At 40.3% G+C, this 21,376-nt stretch overlaps 1 protein-coding gene across 2 annotated transcripts in view; it reads left to right on the forward strand.

Annotated features, from left to right (window-relative positions):
- The first annotated feature begins 1,522 nt into the window (after positions 1-1,522).
- The window catches only part of MSRB3 (methionine sulfoxide reductase B3), a 282,726-nt gene continuing 262,872 nt past the window's right edge, over positions 1,523-21,376 (forward strand). For both annotated transcript variants that reach the window (XM_069080898.1, XM_069080904.1), the window contains exon 1: positions 1,523-1,656. The gene's annotated coding sequence lies outside the window, so the exon portion shown is untranslated. The remainder of the gene's footprint in view (positions 1,657-21,376) is intronic.

Consider the following 21,376-nt stretch of genomic DNA (forward strand, 5'->3'; position numbering starts at 1 on the left):
CAAAGTAGGGGAAGGAGAAAGAGAATGGAAGGAGAGAGTATGCACTCCCTGTCTTTCGTGGCTTGGGGGGGGGAGGGGAGCAGGGACAGGAGGGCGGGGTACTTGGAGGGGGGAGGGATTGGGAGGAATATTTTGGTAAATGTGGGGTTTATTGCCAGATAAGAGTTTCGGTTTTGATATATTGGACAAATATCCCCCATCTTCTTCTATCCACTCACCTATTTTACTATTCAGAGAAGTACAACCACCCGCAAAGTCTGAAATGCACCCCCTCCTCACCCCTACCTCTGAGATTCTCTTCCTTCAAAGCTCAGCCCGAGTACCACCTCTTCCAGGAAATCTATCCTGATCTCCCCAGTTGCCCTCCTCTCTAGCAAACCATATATGCTTCCCTATATGTCTCATTCAAGGCCACACAGGAATTTGAGCTATTACCACTACAACCTCACGTTGTCTGGAATAGAGGGAGCAAGGTTGGGGCCTCATTTTTTCCGTCTTGGAATCATAGGACCTATGTTCTAAACCCAGCTCTGCCATGTAGCCCTTTTGTGACCTTGGGCAATCAGTAATCATCGCACCTAGGCTTCTAGCTGGGGAAAGGACCTCAGATGCCAGTGAGTTTAGCGAGAGGTCGAGTGGGTGATAAGCTAATGCCTCTGGCTCCAGACACATGGCTGGTGTTGTCTGAAGCAGAATTTGAACTCACTTCTTACCTCCAATTTCAGCACATATCCACTTCTTAATTGCTACCTCTATTAAGTGTCTACTGTGTGCTAGGCACGGACGGTACAGAAACAAAAACGAAACAGTCCCTGCTTTCATTAACCTCTCAGGATTTTAGTTTACTCATCTGCTGACCTGTTCTCCTTGAGTTGGTGGGGAGGGGCATTCTTCTCCTCTACCCCAACAAACCTCAACCCCTACCCCCAATCTTCCCCTCCTGGGGGGAAGCGGAATCTGGCAAAGGGGGGGTGCCTGGCTATATTCACAGGACTTCTCCAAGGCTCAGCCCGGGTTCTGAGTCTTTTAGTGGGAGAGGGGCAACAAGGCAGAGGGAGGGGAAATAAGCATTTATGTAGCACCTACGGCATACCAGGCACTGTGCTGAGGGCCTTTTTAAAAACACGCACCTCCTTAGGTCTTCACAACATCCCTGCCATGCAGGGGCTATCACTCCCATTTTACGGTTGGAAAAGCAGAGGCAAACAGGGTTGAGTGGCGTCTGTTGACAGCTGTGAAGGAGGAGGAAGGAGAGGCAGAGCGGGCCAGTGGAAGGGGCCTGTGCTTGGGCCCGGGGCCCTGGGTTCCAGTCCCGCTGGCCAGCAGCAGCAGCAGCAGCAGGGGGGAGGAGCCGGACCGGAGCCTCAGCCCTGCCCGGGCGCCTTTGTCCTCCCTCACTCTCCCGTCTATGCTCATATTTGGAGTTGGCTGCTCTTGCCCAGGAATTTCCCGTCATGCCTCCCGACGCCCTGTCGCCCGCAGCCGGGGAGGGACAGACAGCGGGGAGCCCGGCCAAGGCCACGGCGGCGGCCTCCCTCTGCCCCTGTCCGTCTGTCCATCCGTCTGTCCGTCCGTCCATGCGCCCGCCGCCGCGCGCCCTCCGGCTCTGCCTCCAGCTCTGCTTGTGCCTGGCCGCGGCGGCTGCCCGGCAGCCGGGTAAGTGCATCCCACCTCCCCACCCCCCTCTCGGAAAGTTGGGGTTCGGGAGGGCGCGGCCCAAGAGGAGAGGGGTACAGGACCGTGGCAGCTCCCCTCCGTCACCCCCAAGCCGCGCAGCCCCGGGCTGGGCTCCCTCCTAGCTGCAGTGACGCAGGGGCTGCCTTGGGACGGGGGTGGGGGCTCCCCAGCTCCTCCACTCCCTCAGCCCCGGGGTCCCCGCCCCGGGAGGGCAGAGGGAGCCCCTGGCAGGAGCAGGGCTGCTGGGGGGCAGGGGGAGCTCACCTCCTGGGGAGGCCAGGAGTAACGGGCCGGCCGAGCCGGGTGGGAAGGACTAGCGCGCTTCCCGTTCTGGGAGATGCGCCAGGACCCCGGGGGCGGGCGGGCTGTGATGGAGCAGGAGACAGAGAGCGAAGCCCCTCGGACCTCTTCTGGTCACTTGTGCCCTAAGTAAGGCTTAGGAGTCCTCTCTGGACAGCAGGGAGCAGGCCACAGTGTAACCTAACTCCGAAGTTACCTGTCCTCCTTCTTCTGTGTCTGGGTTTGTTTGGTTGGTTTGTTTTTTCCTCCAAAAGAGGAGAAAGTCACCTGAATATTTTCAGAGAGACTACTCTTACTGTCTGAACTCAGACTTAGTGAATGAAAGGTGCTATTCATGCCTTTGGCTTGGAGACTACAGGCTACTGTTTGATGATTCTCAAATCCCAAATATTAGAGGTTTAAAAGAAGGATAGCTTTCATCAAACCTTTTCTTCAAAACGCTAAGGTGAAGCGGACTGAGTCTGGAGACAGAAGAGCTAGGCTGGGATCCCACCTTTGAAACTTACTACCCATGTGGCCCTGGGCTAATGTCTTGGGAGCTCAGTTTCCTTACCTATAACAGGTTGGATTAGACTGTCTCTGGGGTCCTTTCCAATTCTTCATCTCTGTTGCTATGGTCACAGAACTCGCTACTGCTCATAAGAAGAGTTCTTCACCTTTTTTGGGTGTTCAATGGCCCCTTTTGGCAGTCAGGGGAAGTCTTTGGTTCCCCTTCTCAGAACAGTTTTAAAATGCATAAAATAAAACACATCTGATCACAAAAATAATATTAAATATACTTATTAAAGTATTTTTTAAATAAAATTATGTATTCTAGAGGTTAATGAGCCCCTGGTTTAAAGGGACCAGTGTCTCAGTTTATCAGGTGCAAACAAAATATGGAAGTATTTGTACTGTTTCCATGTACTTTCATGTTTGTTACAGGCAAACTATTAGTCATCAGAATAATTTGGCACTTAAATACAAGCATTGAGGAAAGGAAACTTTTGTTCATAGCCAAGTTTAGTTAATTTTATTTTTCCTTTTGTTGCTGTTAACTAGATTATCAAGATAAAGGGCTATGTCCACCTTCATTCACTTGTTTTCCCTTTTATAGGACTCTTGTGAGGGCTAGGATACATTATTAAAAAGTAGCTTTAAAAAAATAGAATGCTTTTTTTTTACAGACTAGAGAGAATTGATTTTTTAAAATGTGTTTTAAGTACATGCAGATTTTTGCCATATATGAATGTAACCAAAACTTATCTGGAAACAGGCACAGAACTTATGTCAGAACAAAACACGGTTAATTTTATAAATGTTGGCTTAAGCAATGACCACTTCATATTTGGGATTTTCTTCTTTCCAAAAGGATACCAGTCTTTTATATAATCCTTTTATAGTTTTAAGCACAAACAACAAGGCCCAAGAACTTTTCCACCTTTTATGGAAAGGGTTCTCAGGCTCTGTTTAAAAGAGCTTTTACTGCCAGGGAAATAGGGCCTGAGATTATTGTATGCTTTGGTGATATGGACTTAATACTTCTAGTACAATAGCATTAGAAGAAAGTATTTTGTTGACTGTAATTTTGAATACAGTAGTAGACTTACTGCTTGAATTCCTTTAACATTTATTCATATGATTTTAGTCCCAGTTGACAGTTTAATTTTTGGTGACTTTTATTAGCATCCTTACAAACATATCATTTTTTTTAAGCTGAGCTGCAGCCTTACCCTTTAAAGTTTTGTCACCGTGCCTAGACCATTTGCCTGCCAAGGTTACAAGTGCCTGGCGTCATTTGAGGCTTCAATCAACACACACACTCTATTTTATTTTTTTAAAAAGGTCAGGATGTTTGTGCTAACATCCTAAAATACTACTAACCCCTGCTTGAGTTTGGAATAATTAATGTTATCCACAACCCCCAAATTCTACTAATATTAAGTAACTAGGGAAAAAAACCCTAAAGTTTTGTTGCATTTTGTTCCTAATGCCTTAATAATCAGACTTATAGGAAAGTTATGAAATATATCATTTATTAATGTAAAAGATTGAAAGTAAATTAAAGAGAAACTAAACAATTTTTACTTGTAGATATGCCCTAACTTGGTCTCTAACTTCTAAACTTGAGCTATAGGAAGCTGATGAGTTATCAGTGTCTACATCTCATTTCTCCCTGTCCTGTCTCCCTCCCTGCTTCCTTTCACTTTTCTGGATCTAAATCTTATTGGCAGTAAACAATATACTCCTAACTAGTACAGTCCCAACTGAACATTATGAGTTTGATTTCAGCTCTAGGAGGCTTAGATTGGCCTTAGTGGGCCTTTTGAAGGTATGTGTACCTCCATGAAACCAGGCAAGCAGGCAGGAAGATTTCTAGGCAATTGTTACTTCTGTCCCTTTACTTAATAGTAAATGCTGAACTGCACAGTTCACGGAAGGGCAGTATAAAGCAAAAAGACTGGAAAGGTAGGAAGGGGCCAAGGTGGGAAAGGCTTTATGTGCCAGATAAAGGACTCTCTCTATTTGATCCTGTAGGTAACAGGTTGACACTGGAATTTATTGAGTTGGAGTGTGTGACATAGTGAGATGTATGCTTTAGGAAAATCACCCTGGCAGCTATGTAGAGGACTGATTGATCCATCCATTAGAAGGCCATTGTGATGGTTCAGGCAAGAGGTGATGAAGGCCTGAGCTAGAGCTGTGGCTGTATGAGAGGCAAGACAGAAGTCATTTATGAAAAATGTTGTGAAGATAGAAATGAAAAAAAAATATGGAGTCATTGGATATTTGGGGTGACACCCCACATGAGTGAGACATTCAGCAAATATGAAAATTGTGTAGGTTGTGACTCAGAGTATTATAGGGGCTCCTGATAGTAATGGGGTAGAGAAGGTTTTGGGAAAAAGATAATGTGTTCTGTTTTCAACATGTTGAGTTGGAAATGTCTATGGGATGTGTAGTTCAAAATGCTCTATAGGCATTTGGTGACTTGGGGCTGGAGCTCAGGAGAGAGACTAGAATTGGATATATACATCTTAGAATTATTTGCATAAAGATGATAACTGAACCTCTGAGAACTAAAGAGATGAGAAAAAGAGAGAGAGAGAGAAGAGAGAGAGAGGGAGAGAGAGAAAGAGAGGAGAAGGAGAGAAAGACAGACAGACACAGAGAGAGAAAAAAACAGAGAGACAGAAAGAGGGAGAGACAGAGAGAGAGACAGAGACAGAGAGAATTTAGAAAGAACAGAGGGGCCCTTGGGGGACACCCATGGTTAGTGTGTGTGACATAAATAAAGATTTAGTAAAAGAAACCAATGCAAGATCAGCTTACAGTAGCTGTAGCCATAGGGGCAGCTTCAAAGATGTCCTCAGGGAAGAAACTTCGGTGACCCCCTTCACTGATCAGTTAATAACTTGCTCATTCTTACCAGGTTCAAAAGGTACTAGGTCTAGGGTATAAATGGTCTTTTAATATACAGTACTTCCCCTTGAGGGTTGGGGAGAAAAAGTCTGGCTGCCCCATGTTCAAGGTTTTAGGAAGAGCTCCTCCTGATGCATTCACTAGAAGTAATCAGCCTGTTTACGCCATTAGTGAAGGTATTTACTAAAAAGAGTGTAGCAAGAATGGTAATAAGAAAACATCGCTACCCCCCAACCACCAAACACATGAGCACATTCCACAAATATAACATCTGTAGGAAGAATGGGCTACCCACAGAGAGTTCCCAAGTAGGGGACACTCATGGTCAAGGCAAGTCATACCTTTGGAACTAGATTCTTAATGTCTTTACTCTTCTCATGGTATTCCTATGCTGCTGTGCTCCCTGACCCCACAACTTTAACTTCTTCATTTTTTTCTTTTTGCTTTTTAGAGGGCAATTGGGGTTAAGTGACTTGCCCAAGGTCACACGGCTAGTTTTTGTGTTAAGTGTCTGAGGCCAGATTTGAACTCAGGTCTTCCTGACTCCAGGGCCGGTGCTCTAGCCGCCCCCTTTAACTTCTTTTTTGCCTCAGTTTGTCTATGTGTTAGATGGATATAGTAGTGCCTAACCTCCCAGTGGTGTCAGTCATGTCCAACTCTTGTAACTCATGTAACTACATTTGGGGTTTTCTTGGCAAAGATAACTGGAGTGCTCTGCCATTTCCTTCTTCATCTCATTTTGTGGAGGAGGAAACTGAGGCAAACAGGGTTAAGTGACTTGCCCAAGGTCATACAGCTAGTAAGTACCTGAGGTCAGATTTGAACTCAGGAAGATGAGTCTTCCTGATTCCAGGCCCTATATAAATCTTAGCTATCACTATGGTTGTTGTTATAGCTCAACTTGACTCATTAGTGATATTTTCTGGGCTTGCTCTCTGCCAGTCGGCATCTCCTACTTGATGAATTGCTCTACTCAAAAATACACCATTGCTGATACTGGGGAGGAGAGAGAAATCTCTTCCCTCATCTGCCATACTCTGAAAGATGGGAAGGAGAAAAAGAAAATGGCTCTTCTTCCTCTGTAACTAACTCTCTTCTTGCCTGCCAGGGTTGTGCCTTGTCAGAATTTGCCCTGACTTTCTTCAAGTCAGCCGATGGCTGCGACTGAAAGACTTTTTCCACACCTCCTGAAAGAGGAGAAATGTAATCATTCCTTTAAGTTTCCTTTACTCTGGCTTGGCCCATCAAATTCTGGAAGAGTAGAACCTTTTACTAGGTGCAAACTCCCAGTTTCTCCTCCTTTATGAAGAGATCACAGGGTATGCGTCCCTAAAGGTTTCAAACCCTTTACAAGCTGGGAGTACAACCCCTAAAAGTCTAAGTGAGGCAAAACCTTAAAAAAAACATAGTTTTCCAGTTATCTTCCCTTTATTCTGTAATTTCAACAAGTATATTAGGGTTTACTCAGTTGATCTCGGAATCCTCTGATAAATTCTTATACAGATATATTATGGAAAGATTGCAGAAACTCTAATTGGCTCTCTCAGGCTGTGCTGGGGGAAAAATATCTCTTCCCCCGACTTTGAGTAAATTTCTTCTCTCTTAATCCCTAATAGACTACACTGGATAGACTGACACATTCATAGAGAATGACCAAATAGTTTTTAGTGGCAATCAATCAATAAACATTCATTAAGCACCTACTGTGTTCCAGGCACTGTTTTGTTGTTCAGTCCTGCTGACTCTTCATGGCCACATTTTAGGGTTTTCTGTTGTTTTCCACTTCCTTCTCCAGCTCAGGGTTTTCTTGGCAAAGAGATTGGAATGGTTTGCTATTTCCTTCTCTAGTTCACAAATGAGGAAACTGAGGCAAACTGGATTAAGTGACTTGCCTAGTGTCACACAACTCGTAAGTGTCTGAGGCCAGATTTGAACTCAGGAAGATGAGTCTCTGTGTCACCTAGCTGCTAATCACTGTAGCAGCTACAAATAACAGTAATGTAAATGAACAATAAAAAAACCCCTAGTTTTCTAAATGCTGGCTGTTTTGATTATAGTAAGAGGAAATCAGTGACTTTATTTCTCTCCTCCTCCCTGTCCTCTTTGGGATCAGAAGGGGAAACAGGAAGAAAATTATCAGAGGGGAAATGGGTGACAGGTAACAGCTTGTCCCATTACGTTTCTAGAAAAGAGAAAAAAAAAAATCCGGGAAGGTGGTAGACTGGGCTTCAGTCGCTTCATTGACCAGGGTCTACTAGTTTTATAGAATCAGACTTGCAACGTCATCTGGACGCCACCACCACTGATCTCTTCTGACATATAACATCTGTGTGACCCCAGCAAGTCAGCTAAGTGTGTAGTGCCCTGGTCAATTCTCACTGATTTTAAGGCACAGAGAAGATGCTGACCTTCATTGGGAGGGGAGTTTCCTTAAATGAAGATCAATGAAATCAGAGGTCCACACCCTTACATGATAGGTAGTACTAGTATTCTTTCCCCCATCTTACAAAAGAACAGACTAAAGGGAACGTAAGGTTAAGTGACTTGTCTAAAGTGATGAACTGTCTATCTCTTGCATTGTTTCCACCTCTCTTTGCCACCATATTAGTTTTATCCCTTATCACTGGACTATATTGTAATAGCCCTTAACTGGTTTTCCTCTTTCCATCCTTGTTACTGCTCTGCAAATAATTTTCTGAATGTACCACTCCAATTACATTACTTCTTTGCTCAACATTTTTCAGTGATTCCCTGTTGATGAAATATAAACTCTTATCCTAGCATTCAAGACTCTCCACAATCTACCTCCTGCTACTCCCTCTTGCTATATTTCTGTGTTCTAGCCAAACTAGACTCCACTCATCTGTCCCTGTCTCATCCTTTTTTCCTACTCTCTGTGCTTTGTTCACAGTATCCCACATGCCTGAAATGAGTAATCTTTCCCCTTCTGACCATCTCTGACTTTTGAAACCATTGCTTTCAATGTCCAACTCAAGTGCAGTCTCTTTTCTGCCCTGTACTATGAAATGTTCATGGGGACTATTTGTGCCAGACCTGGTAGAGCATTCTGAGCTGGTATTGTTCAGATCAGCCACAGTCAGACACACTACACTGTACCTTGACTCCTAACATAGTGATGCCATTTTGGTCCTCTTTGAGAGCAAAGGTTGATAACCAACCAACCAACCAACCATGAAAGTGATCTTGAAGATTTTTCATAGCATTTTGACCATATCTTGCTTTTGAACATATTCCATTCCCACTTAGATTTTTATTTTAATATTTTTTGGAGGGTGGAAGGCAGGGCAATTGGGATTAAGTGACTTGCTTAAGGTCACACAGCTAGTAAGTGTTAAGTGTCTGAGGTCTGATTTGAACTCAGGTCCTCCTGACTCCAGTGCCAGTGCTCTATTCACTGAAACACCAAGCTGCCCCTCCATTCCCACTTATACCACAATTATATGGGTAAATACACCTCTTTCCCTTCATTAGATGAGAAGCTCAAGGAAGCTGGGGTGGAGGGGCAGGGCTCTTAGCCCTTTCCCCCAGTTCCTAGGATGTGTTATAATGCCCTACTGGGGCTGTGTCCTACTCCCATTTCTTTGAAAAATGAGTCAGAGAGGAACAAGTCTGATACAGGAATGTTTCTTACGTTGGGCAGCTGGTCTCCTTTTCAGGGCTCCCCCAGTTAAAGGGAAAGGGTGGAAGGAGGATGGTGTCTTGGTTTCTCATTCTCATCCTAATCTCTCCCTGCCTAATTATTTTTCTGAGAAATATTGGGGGAAGTCCAGGTTTGATTTCAAAGTAATTTGTATTTGTCTATAATTCCTAATATGTGTTTTTCACAAAGTTTATAGTGCTTTCTTTTGAAATTCACTCAAATTATGTATTTCAAATCACTGCTTTGAGTCAAAAGACTGTAGATTGGTGGATGATAAATATTCCATAGACATGAGATTTTGGTTTATAATAAGTTGTTACAACTAAAATCAAAACCAATTTTGGCACATACAAATGTATAGTCAAATACCATGCTAGTCCTAGAAGCCTTAGAATTCCAATGCAATTATATCTTGAGTTGTGGGTTTTTAATGAAAAACCACCAAAGTCCTACTTGCATCTTCATTTTATCTTGCAGTCAATTAAGCTCATCACTTAGGATGCTTCTAGAAAGTTTTGCCTCATTTTTGGTATGGGTCTGTCTTGTGGTTAGATAATGTGCTTGCATATTTGACACATATCCATGGATATTTTATTGGATGCTTACTGAATTCCTGTTCAGTCTTCAATTCTTTTGGCAACTCATTCAGTCATTCATATGCTTTTAATGTCTCATATTTAACTTGTCATTGCTTTCAGTTTCTGGAAATGATGGTAGGGAGTGAGGAATATTCCAGTTTCCCTTCCAGAAGCAGTTTGTCAGAGCAGGAGAGAAGGTACAACCAGTGCTGGAAAAGATATCGAGGAATGTAGTGTTGTCAGAGGGGAGCTGGGGGGACCTAATAGGTAGAAGAGGTGAGAATCTCATTTCCTTTTCTCAGCCAACACCCTTGAAAAAATTGTCTCTACTCCATTTCTTCCAGTTCCTTTCTCTTCAACCCTTTGCATTGTGGCCTCTGACTTCATAGACAATTAGGTGGGCATAGTGGATAGAATGCTGGGTTCGTAGTCAGAAAGATCTGTGTTTAAATGCATTCTCTGTGTTTAACCCTGAGCAAGCCACTGAGCCTTTATCTGCCTCAGTTTCCTTAAGAGTAAAATGGGAATAATAATAGTATCTATCTGACAGGGTTGTTGTGAGAATCAAATGAGATATTTGTAAAGCATACCTGCTTAATAAATGCGTATTCTCTTTTCGTCTGATCTCATCACTTACCTGAAACTACTTTCTAATTGACAAACATGATGGTCTTTTCTCAGTCCTAATCCTTCTTGACCTATTTATTGTATTTGATACTATTGATCAACATCTCTGAGTTCCTTGAAAGAACTCTTTCCTTGTTCTCCTCAGTCACTTTTGCTTACTTATCAATATCACATCCTCTAACCATAGGTGAATTCACCAAGGTTTTTTCTTAGGTGCCCTTTTCCTTCCCTTCCTATCCCTTCCTTCTCTTCTTCCTTCCCTTCCCTTCTCTTCTTCCTTTCCTTCTTCCTTCCCTTTCCTTCCCTTCCTTTCCCTTCTCTTTTACTAACCTTTATCAGCTCCCATGACTCTTAAGTGTCAAATTTTTCTATTCAGAGACTCCAAGATCCATATACCCAGCTTCCTTGATTTTCAGTCCTTCATTGCCATTTGCTTATTGGACATTTCAAACTAGATACCCTGGAGACATCCACAGTTCTCTACTTCTTTCCAAGCTTCCAGGTCCACTTCAACATAATCTTAGACTCTTTCCTATCCCTTACCCTACGTTTCCAACCAGTCACTAAATCTTGCCACTTCTAGCTTCACAACATCTCTTGAATTCAACCCCTTCTCTCCATTCACACAGTCTTTGGTGCGGCCCTTACTGCCTCTCACTTAGATTATTGCCGAATCCCTTGACTCAAGTCTCTCCCCACTCTAGTCTATCCTTCACATAGCTGCCAAAGTAATTTTCCCTAAGTGCATATCTGCCCATGTGATTCCACTACTCAGTCACCTCTAGTAGCTTCCTCATGTCACTAGGATCAAATACTCTGTTTATCTTTTAAACCCTACACAACCTGGCTTCAACCCATCTTTCCAGCCTCCTTGAACATTGATCTCCTACCCATACTCTTCAATTCAGCTAAATTGGTCCTCTGGCTCTGTTCCTCACACACAATGCTTCATCTCTAGTCTATGTGCCTTTGTGCTGGTCCGTCTCCGTGCCTAGAATGCTTTCCTTCCTCCCCTTCCTCTCACAGAGTTCCTCTCTTCCTTTAACTTTCAGCTCAAGCACTATTTTCTGTATGAAACCTTTCCTGATTCCTCTCAACTTGTCAGTGCCCACTCTGACAAGCCACTTTGGATTTAACTACTTTGGCTATATATGTATTCGTTATTTACTTTCTATTTTTGCTGTCGATGTATTTGTTGTATATGTATTTGTTGTTGATGAATGTATTTGTTCTCTCACTCATTAGAGTATAAACTCCTTGCAGTTCTTTATACCGGTACTATGCCTACACAGAACAGGTGCTTAATAATCCTTGTTGATTAATTGGTTCCTCTTCATATACACTTCTTTATTCTAATTTATTTCTTCTTAACTTCACTTTCTTTCAAGCATCCTAAGACTAATTGCATACTGTTACATCTGTCTTACTTTTTCACATCCTGAAAAATACAAGATATTTTACAAAAAAATAAACACACCAACAGATCCTTTATTTGGCAAAACCACCCTCTTTTGCTCCTGAGTTTTCCTTCTCTTTTGCTTTATAGAAAATATATTCATCTTTTATTTTATTCTTTTATTCAGCATTTATTCCTCATCCTTTTCCCCCTCATAGCTATTAAATACCTTCTCCAACCTCTTCAAGTTGACTCCCTTCCCTTTTTTTTTAGTAATAATAATGGTAATTGCTAGCATCTATATAGCACTTGAAGATTTGCAAAGCACCTTACACGTATTAGAAATGTTTGTTGGCATCTTGAGCAATTTGTAATTAACACATTAAATAACATTTAATTAATAACATTAATTGATTTATTAATATATGATTATTAACATATAATAATTTATTTAATAAATAACATTAATTTAACACATTAAATAATAATAATTACTATAATTAGCATTTATATAGAACTTTAAGATTTGCAAAGCACTATATATATATACACACATATATATTCACTCATGTTATCTTCATAACAATGCCGGGAAGTAGATGCTACAATTAGCCTCATTTTACAGATAAGGAAACTGAGGCACAGAAAGTTTAAATGACTTTTCCAGGGTCACACAGCTAGTAAAGTAAGTGTCTGAAGCTGGATTTGAACTCAAGTATTGCTTATTCCAGGTTCAGTAATTTTTCCACTGCACACCATCCATCTTGTGCTCCCTCGATTCCATTATTCTCTCTATCCTTTCAGTATCAAAGGATGAAGAGTCCTCTTTTTTTCCCTAGAGATTGTCCTTCTATCTTTTGCCGTGATCTCTTCCCATGTGCTGGTGCTCTTCTCCCATGACCATTCACTATCTTGCTTATTTCTTCAGTCTTTTCAGTACTAGCTTTTACTCAGATCTCTCCCAATCTTCAAGAAGCCTTCTTTTGTCTCAACTACATTCCTCAAGCGATCAGTCTAGCTTTCTTTTCTTATTGATTGCCTTATTTCTAGAAAGAGCAGTCTCTACTTACTGCCACCCATTCTGTACTCAACCCTTTGGTAAGCTCATCTACAACCAGGGCTTTAATCATCACCTTTGTTGTGATAACTATCAAATCAATAGTTGTTCCACCACTCTTTTCAGTCTGTCTCCACATTTCCAACTGACTACTGGACGGATGCTTTTATCTGGATGTTCCATAGACTTTGAACTCATTACCCTGTTCTCCTGTCCCTCTCACCCCCCCAACCTCATCACTTTTCCGTTCTTCTAACTTATTTCTGTTTATTGCAATAAACATTACAACTGGGTTGGTCCCAATTGATTATCTTGGCTTGAAATCTTGGCATCCTTGTTGACTTTCCCCTCCTCACATCCAGTCATTTCCAAAATATTGTACATTCAACTTCATTTATCCCTTCATTTCTACTCACACTCATCTCATCTCAGTTCAGGATTACATTAATCATTCCTTTTCACTTGGACTATTGTAATAATGTCTTGATTAGTCTCCCCACTGCTAATCCTTCCTCTATTCTAATCCCTCTCTCACACCACTAATTGTCATTTTTACAAACATGTACATCTCATGGTTCCCCCCTCTCAAAAGTTCCTCAGTTGTAGTGCATGAAATACAGACTCCATTATCTGACATTTAAACCACAATCTGGCTCCATTTGATCTTTCCAGTCTTATTTCACACTACTCTCCTTTACAACATGCCTCCCCCATGTCTGTATTGAGTGACCTCCCCTCACTCCAGTTCTGCTCATTGAAATCCACTGTGCCTGGTACACATTAAGTGTAATAATGCTTACTGACTGACTAACTGACTCCTCTTCCTTCAAGGACCAGTTCTAGTGCTTCAGCTTTTATGATACCTTCTCTACTCTCCTTTGTAGAAATGGTATCTTGTTTATAGACTCTTTTAAAATACTTTTCTTTGGACCTCATCTTTGCATGTTCTTTTTTTTTTTTCTTTTTGGAGGGCAATTGGGGTTAAGTGACTTGCCCAAAGTCACATGGCTAGTTTTTGTGTTATTAAGTGTTTGAGACCAGATTTGAACTCAGGTCCTCCTGACTCCAGAACCGGTGCTCGATTCACTGTGCCACCTGGCTGCTCCCAGAATAACATGTTCTAATCGCCAGCCAGATTTTTAATTTTTTTATACAAAAGTATTTTTATTTTTTCCCCAATTATATGTAAAGACAATTTTTAGCATTTATTTTTGCAAGATTTTGAGTCCTGAATTTTTCTCCCTCCCTCTTTCCTCACCTATCTGCCAGATTTAAAATTCTTCAAGTTTAGCAACTATGTCTTATTCTATCTTTAAACATTTAACATAGTGTCCTGTTGTAACTTACAGGCATTTAATACAGGTTTGTGGAAATGATTCCTTAAAAATTTTCCACTTCAGTACATTTCCATGTCTAATTTTAAAATGTACATAACTAATATCAATCTTTGAGAAATAGTCCTTGACAGAGAGTCAGGAGAATTGAATTTCCTTCCATCTTTTGCATTTAACTAGTTTTTTGACCTTGGGCAAGGCACATCCTTTTTGAGTCCTCACTTACCTTATCTTTAAAAGGAGGAGATTGGACTATATGGTCCCTGAAGCCCCTACCCACCCTGTTATTAATTTTTTGGAATATAGGGTGTCAACCATATAGAAAAATGAAACTGGAATTTTTGGCTGATAGGGTTATCTTTTCCCTTAAAAGCTATAATTTTTTCTTGACAGTAATAATAGAAGTGTGGTTAATTCATTGGAATCCCAGGAAATCCAAATTGTTCATTTGTATTCAAGAGAGCCACATTACAATTTGTGAAGATAACCCATAGGCAGGGGAAGGTTTTGGGGACCCATAGGAATCTTGCCTACTTTTGTGTCTGAGATTCAGTTCCAGAATTCATTTTAGTTCTGGAAACCCAGCCCACTTCTGCTAATTCATAGTATATATAAATTACAAAGAGAGAATTAGGAATTGACTATGGAAATGTTGAGCTCTTTCTTTTAGTATAATGAGAAATGTGTATATATATATCTATATATATATCTGTGTGTGTATTAATTAGAACTATATAGTAATTAGAACTATGTAGTAATAATTATATCTAGTAATTAGAATTATTGAGAATACATCCTGGCTTAGTCTATAAAGGAGTGGTCTTGGAGTAAGAAACACCACCATTCAATCCCTGCTTCTAATGTATAATAATTATATGACCACGGACAAATCACTTAACCTCTTTATAGGACTCGAGACTATAAATTGTAGATGAGTTGTCATTCTGCATCAGTGGGGGTTCTTACACTAATGAATTCACAAGGCTGGACCAAAAGATTAGAACTACGGGTATCACAAAAAAAGAGTTTAGGAGTTTGAAGTTTATCTAAAATACAGTTAGAACTTATCAGAGCAACATTGTTTTTCTGTTAAATTCTAACAGATCTCCAGCAGCCTGAGAAGCAGGTCTTACATTGAATCTGTTCAATCTAGATTGTTTAAACCTTATTTGTCTTGTATTATTTGAGTAGTTTACTCTTTTGGGGTAGACCGCTGTATTAATTTTTATGTTTTTACGTCTCTTCTGTCAAAACTCCAGTCCTTGATGTCCTCGTCTATCTCTTCCAAATAACTCAACTATCATGCTTTTTCTAGTCCAATTGTATTCATCTAGACTTGGCTGGGGTGGGGAGTGGTATTTTGAAACTTGTCAGTCAATTATTTATTAAACACTTATTATGTGCCAGGGACTGTGATAGGTTATGAGCATACAAAGAAAAGCAAAAAAAAAAAAATAATTCCTGCTCTCATGAAGTTCAAATCTAATGGGGGAGATAACATATAAGAAACTATGTACAAATAAGATATCTGTCTGTCTGTCTGTCTGTCTGTCTAATCATCTATAGCTAGGTGGAGCAGTGGCTGGGTTTGGAATCAGGAAGACAAATCTTCCTGAGCCCAAATCTGACATCAGACATTTATTAGCTGTGTGGCTCTGGGCAAGTCACTTACCCCCATTTGCCTAAGTTTCCTCATCTGTAAAGTGAGCTGGACAAGGAAATGATAAGCCCCTCTAGTAGTTTTGCCAAGAAAATACCAAATAGGATCACAAAGAGTTGGTCACGACTGAAACAACTCTAAAACAACAACGATCTATCTCATCTACCTATTGGATAAATTGACGATAGTCTTGGAAGGAAGACAGTAAGATTAAGGAGGACTGGGGAAGACTTTTTGGAGAAGATGTGACTTTACTTCAGACTTGAAGGAAACCAGTAAATCCAGGAAATGGAGGATGAAGAGGTTGAAGAGGAAAATTGTTCCAGGAATGGAGAATAGCCAATAAAAATTCTGAGTCCAGTGTCATGTGAGAAATAGCAAGAAGGCCAGTTGTCACCGGATGACAAAGTATGTAGAAGGGAACAAGGATTAAGTGGTCTAGATGGGTAAGAAGGGGCTGGGTTATGCAGGGCTTTAAAAGCCAAACAGAAGAGTTCGTGTTTGATCCTGGAGGTCATAGGGAACCACTGGAGCTTATTGAATAGGGGAGTAACATGGTCAGATCTGTGTGCAAAGAAGATCAGTTGGGTAGGTGGATGTAAGATGGGATAGAGTGGGCAACTAGCCTGACCCAGACCCACCATGCTGCTGCTGCTCCTCTGCCGTCTTCCTATCCCACACTCCTACCGATAACAGATCTGTTGTCACCACCACAGGATGCAACATCTTCAGTCTTCACCATTACTGTTGCATGGGAGTCTACGAAAACAGGGGAAAAGCACCAAGGAAACGTTGGTGGGGGAAGGCATTAGTTCTTGGAAGTTGTTGGGAGGGGAGCCCATTCCTAATCTTACCTCCATTTTCTTAGCTTCTGGAAACACAATGCCCAATCCCATCTTGAACGCATCAAGCAATATATTGATATCACTCATAATCATAAGACAATACCATTTGGTCTCTCAGGGTACAGCTTTAGAGCTGTTCCTGGAATTGGTGGTCTTGACCCATGCGTTTGAACTTCATTTCCTTGGCTTGGATGACTCTGAACACTGTTCCAGGGGACAGCAAGCCTAACTTGAGTTTATTTATTCAGGTCAGTCTTGTCTGGATTGGCCTCTATTTTGGTTTGAATGGCCAAACACATGAAAAGATCATCTGGGTCCATATGGCAACAAAGTATGTGGTTTCCAAGTATTCTCTTTGCCTTTGGTATGTTCTCTGCCTCTTCCTCTTTGATTGATTCTGGTAGGGGGCCAGGAACAGCAGAGCAGGATTGTTCTATGTAGCTTTGGTGGGTTGTAATATATGCACAAAATCATGGAATCTCATTGGGAGAGGGGACCTCATAGTCAAGCAGTCAACAAGTATCTACTAAATACCTCCTCTGTGCACTAGGGATTCAATATAAAAATTGAAACCCTCCCTAATTGGGGTAAACTTATACTCTAAGAGGGGAGAATGCCCTCTAGAATAATCCATACCTGAATAGAAATCTTCTCTATTACATACAACCAAAGTATATACTTGGAGATCTTTAGCTAGAGGAAGCACACTCTTTCTCAAGACAGTGCATTCCACTTTTGGATATTTCTAATTGATAAGAAGTCCCCCCCCCTCCCCCCCCCCCCCCCCCCCCCGGCATCCTTGAAAATTCTACTCATTTTTTTTTCTAGTTCTGCTTTATAAGGTTGAGTAGTGCAAGTCTGATATCCTGTCCACATAAAAACCCTCCAAATACTTGAAGATAGTCATCATAACTTCCCTTAGTCTTCTCTTCTCCTGTCTAAACATGCTGAGCTCCTCCCATAGATTCTCACATGACATGGACTTGAGACCCTTGGCCATTTTGATCACCTTATAAGTGATCTTCTTAAAATGTAACATTCACAACTGAGTGCATATGCAGATGTGGTCTGACTATATCTGAGACTACCTCCAATTTATTCTGCACATATAGCTTGTTTGTATGTCATTGTTGGCCTTTTGTTTCCTCCATGAGCTCCTTGAGAGCAGGGGCTGTTTTTTGCCTTTCTTGTATCCCCAATGTTTAACACAGTTTCTGGCACATAGTAGGCACTTAATAAATGCTTATTGACTGACTGACTGACCAGATTAGAGTCCAAATGGAGTACTATGTTCTTGGTCCTGGATCCCATACCTCTGTTAATGCAACCTAAGATTGAATTAGTTTTCCCTCCTCCCTCCCTCCCTCCCTCTCTTCTTCTCATTCTCCCTTTCTCCCTCCCATTCTCCCTTTCTCCCTCCCATTCTCTTTCCCTTCCTCCCTTTTTCTTCTTCCCTTCCTTCCTTCCTTCCTTCCTTCCTTCCTTCCTTCCTTCCTTCCTTCCTTCCTTCTTTCTTTCCTTCCTTCTTTGCTTCTGTTTTTTCCTTCCCTTTCTTTTTTCCCTCTCTTTCATCATGGAGCATATAAGGCAGTTTTTGTTCTGTTTTGTTTTAGCCAAGACCTATCCATATGGCTCTAGGGTTTCTTCTCTCTAAAGATCTACAAGTATATGCTTTGTTGTATATGTAATAGATATTTTCATTCAGGTATGGATTATACTAGAGGGCATTCTCCCCTCTCAGAGTATAAGATTTGGGGACATTCCTGATCCCTAGAGTTCCTGGCTTCACATATGCGATTTTATACATACATATACACGTATATGTCCATATATGCAGCATTTGCATTTCTCAACTTAAAAAAAATTAACAAGCATTTGATTTCTTTCCCTCCCATCCCCCTCCCCCACTCAAAAAAGAAGAAAAAAAAACCCTTGTAAAAATGATCCACACATGTAGTCAAGCAAAACAAATTGTCTCATTGGCCTTGTCCAGAAATGCACGCCTCCTCCTGCATCTTGAGCCCATCACCCCTCTGTCAGGAGGTAACAGATTGCATCAATTTTCTTGAAAGTTCTGTCTTACTGCTGACTCATATTGAGCTTTCCATCCACTAAAACTCTCAGATTTTTTTTTCAGATTAATTACCATACCTTACCATATTGCATCTCTGAAGTTGATTTTTGAATCCAACTATAAGACATTATATTTATCCCCATTAAATTTTATATTTTTTAGATTTGGTCTAATTTTCTAGCCTATCAAGATTGTTTTGAATTCTGGTTGCTTCATTCATTATGTTAGTTATTCCTCTGAGGGACATCCGTGCTTTTGGGTTATTTGTCAGTTTGATAATTATGGCATCTATTTCATTACCCAAGTCATTGAAAAAAAAAGTTAAACATTATAAGGCAGATGTTTATTACAGATAATTGGGGACTTTATTTGGGATCTCCTTCCAAACTGACACTGAAATATTAATGACTATATGTAGGCTCCCATCATCCACCTATTTCCAAATCCACTTAATCTTTCTTTTCCATAAAAATGTCATGAGAAACTTGGATAAATACTTAACTAAAATATAGTTAGACCATTTCACCTATTAGATAACCTATATCTTATCTCTCTCATTAGAATATAAGCTCCTCAAGGGCAAGCTATTCTTGCCTTTCTTTAGTACAGTGCTTGGCATATAGTACACACTTAATAATACTTGTTGACTGCCAGATTAACTACAGGCATACCTCAGAGGTTTCTTAGGTTGGGTTCCAGTCTACTGCAATGAACCAAGTATTGCAATAAAATGAGTCACATGAATTTTTTGGTTTCTCAGTGCATAGAAAGTAATATTTATACTATACTGTAGTCTATTAAGTATACAACAGTATTATGTCTGAAAAAAATAACAATGGGCATACCTTAATTCAGAAATACTTCCTTGCTAAAAAAAAATGCTAACCCTCATCTGTCAGTGGGCAATCACATCAGAAGACCCTGTGAAAACCAGGTTTGTTACAAGAGAAATGCACATGCATGTGGAACCTGAAGAGTTCCAGGTCTTTATAGAAGGTTGCCTATTTATAACAGTATGACTAAAGGAGGAGGAGAAAAGAAGAAGGGGAGTGGCCTGGGAGGGAAAGGTGCAGTGGAAGTGGGAAAGAGCAAGGGGAGGGCAAAGGCCACATTCTTTTCAGCTGGAGGGGTTGGGGAGGGCATTGTCCTTACACATTCGGGACCTCCTACATGCTCTAGGTCCAGTGTTTCTGGAAATTATGGCAACTCAAAAAGACAAGTTCAGGGGATCTTTTAACAGCCCTTAACACATCTGAGCTTTCAGCATTTTTTTGTCAGTCACCATCTTTTTATTGGTAGAGGGTCTTACCTCAACATTGATGGTTGCTGCCTGATCAGGGTGGTCATTGCTGAAGACTGAGGTGGCAAAAAATAAGACAGCAGGGGAAGTCGCTTAACTCCAATTGCCTTGCCTTCCCCCAACTCCAAAAAAAGATAAGAGAGCAATTAAGTTTGCCAATTAATTGATCCTTTGTTTCATTTGATTACTTAGAGGCCATTATAAGGTTATTAACTGGCCTAATTTAAATATTGTTGTGTCTCAGGGAATAGGGAGACCTGAGGAGAGGGAGAGAGATGGGGAATGACCAGTCAATGGAGCAGTCATAACACTTACAACATTTATCAATTAAGTTCATCATCTTATATGGTCACAGTTCATGGTGCCCCCAAATAATTACAATAGTAATATCAAAGATCGCTGATCACAGATCATCATAACAGATATAATAATAATGAAAAAGGTCAAAATATTCTGAGAATTACAAAAATGTGACACAATGTGAGCATATGCTGTTGGAAAAATGTCACCTATAGACTAGCTTGACTCAGGGTTGCCACAAACTTTCCATTTGTAAAAAAAGAAATGCAATATCTACAAGACTTAATAAAGCAAAGCACAATAAAAGGAGGTATGCCTGTATTTCTACTTTTTCTCCCCTGATCTACCAGTTTCATAATCTGTCAAAAAAAAAAAAGGAAATGAGGTTAGTCTGATATGACCTATTTTTTTTAAAGTTTTAATTGATATCATTTGTTTTAACCTAATTATTTATTTCCATGGAGATCCTTCCCCATACCATACCCAGTCAGTTGTCCCTTGTAACAAAACATAAAAAAGAAAGAAGAAAAAATGCAACCTAGGAAAACTAAGCAACAAATCAACTATGACAATGGGGTAGCATTTTTTTCATCTCTTCTTTAGGTCCAACCTTGGTCATTTTAACTATATATGTATATATATACATATATAATTAATTATATATAATTTTTTTCTTTCCAATTACATTGTTGTTCTCATTATGTATGTTGTTTTATTGTAGAAATTCAGAGCCATTAGGACTTGATATAATATTGCAATAAGTTAATGATAGAGGTTAATATTACAGTTTTTTGTTGATGTATATACATTGAACAAATACATTTTGAATTTTTTATAAAATGGGTGTGAACTGTATTTGTGCATTTTGAATTTTTTAAAATTTATTTTGAATTTATTTTGAATTTTTCCATTTTGAAATTTTCATAAAATGGGTGTGAACTATATTTGTGCATTTTTAATTTTTTAAATTTATTTTTTGAATTTTTTTAAATTTTCCCATTTTGAAATTTTCATAAACTGGGTGTGAACTATATTTGTGCATTTTTAATTTTTTTAAATTTATTTTGAATTTTTTAAAAATTTTTCCCATTTTGAAATTTTCATAAAATGGGTGCGAACTGTATTTGTGCACCATAAAATTTTTGAAAGGGTTTAATACTTGTAA

This window comes from Petaurus breviceps, unplaced genomic scaffold, assembly GCF_028583685.1.
Source record: "Petaurus breviceps papuanus isolate PSGF00001 unplaced genomic scaffold, PetGlider_PUasm1.0 154, whole genome shotgun sequence".
Taxonomy (NCBI): domain Eukaryota; kingdom Metazoa; phylum Chordata; class Mammalia; order Diprotodontia; family Petauridae; genus Petaurus; species Petaurus breviceps.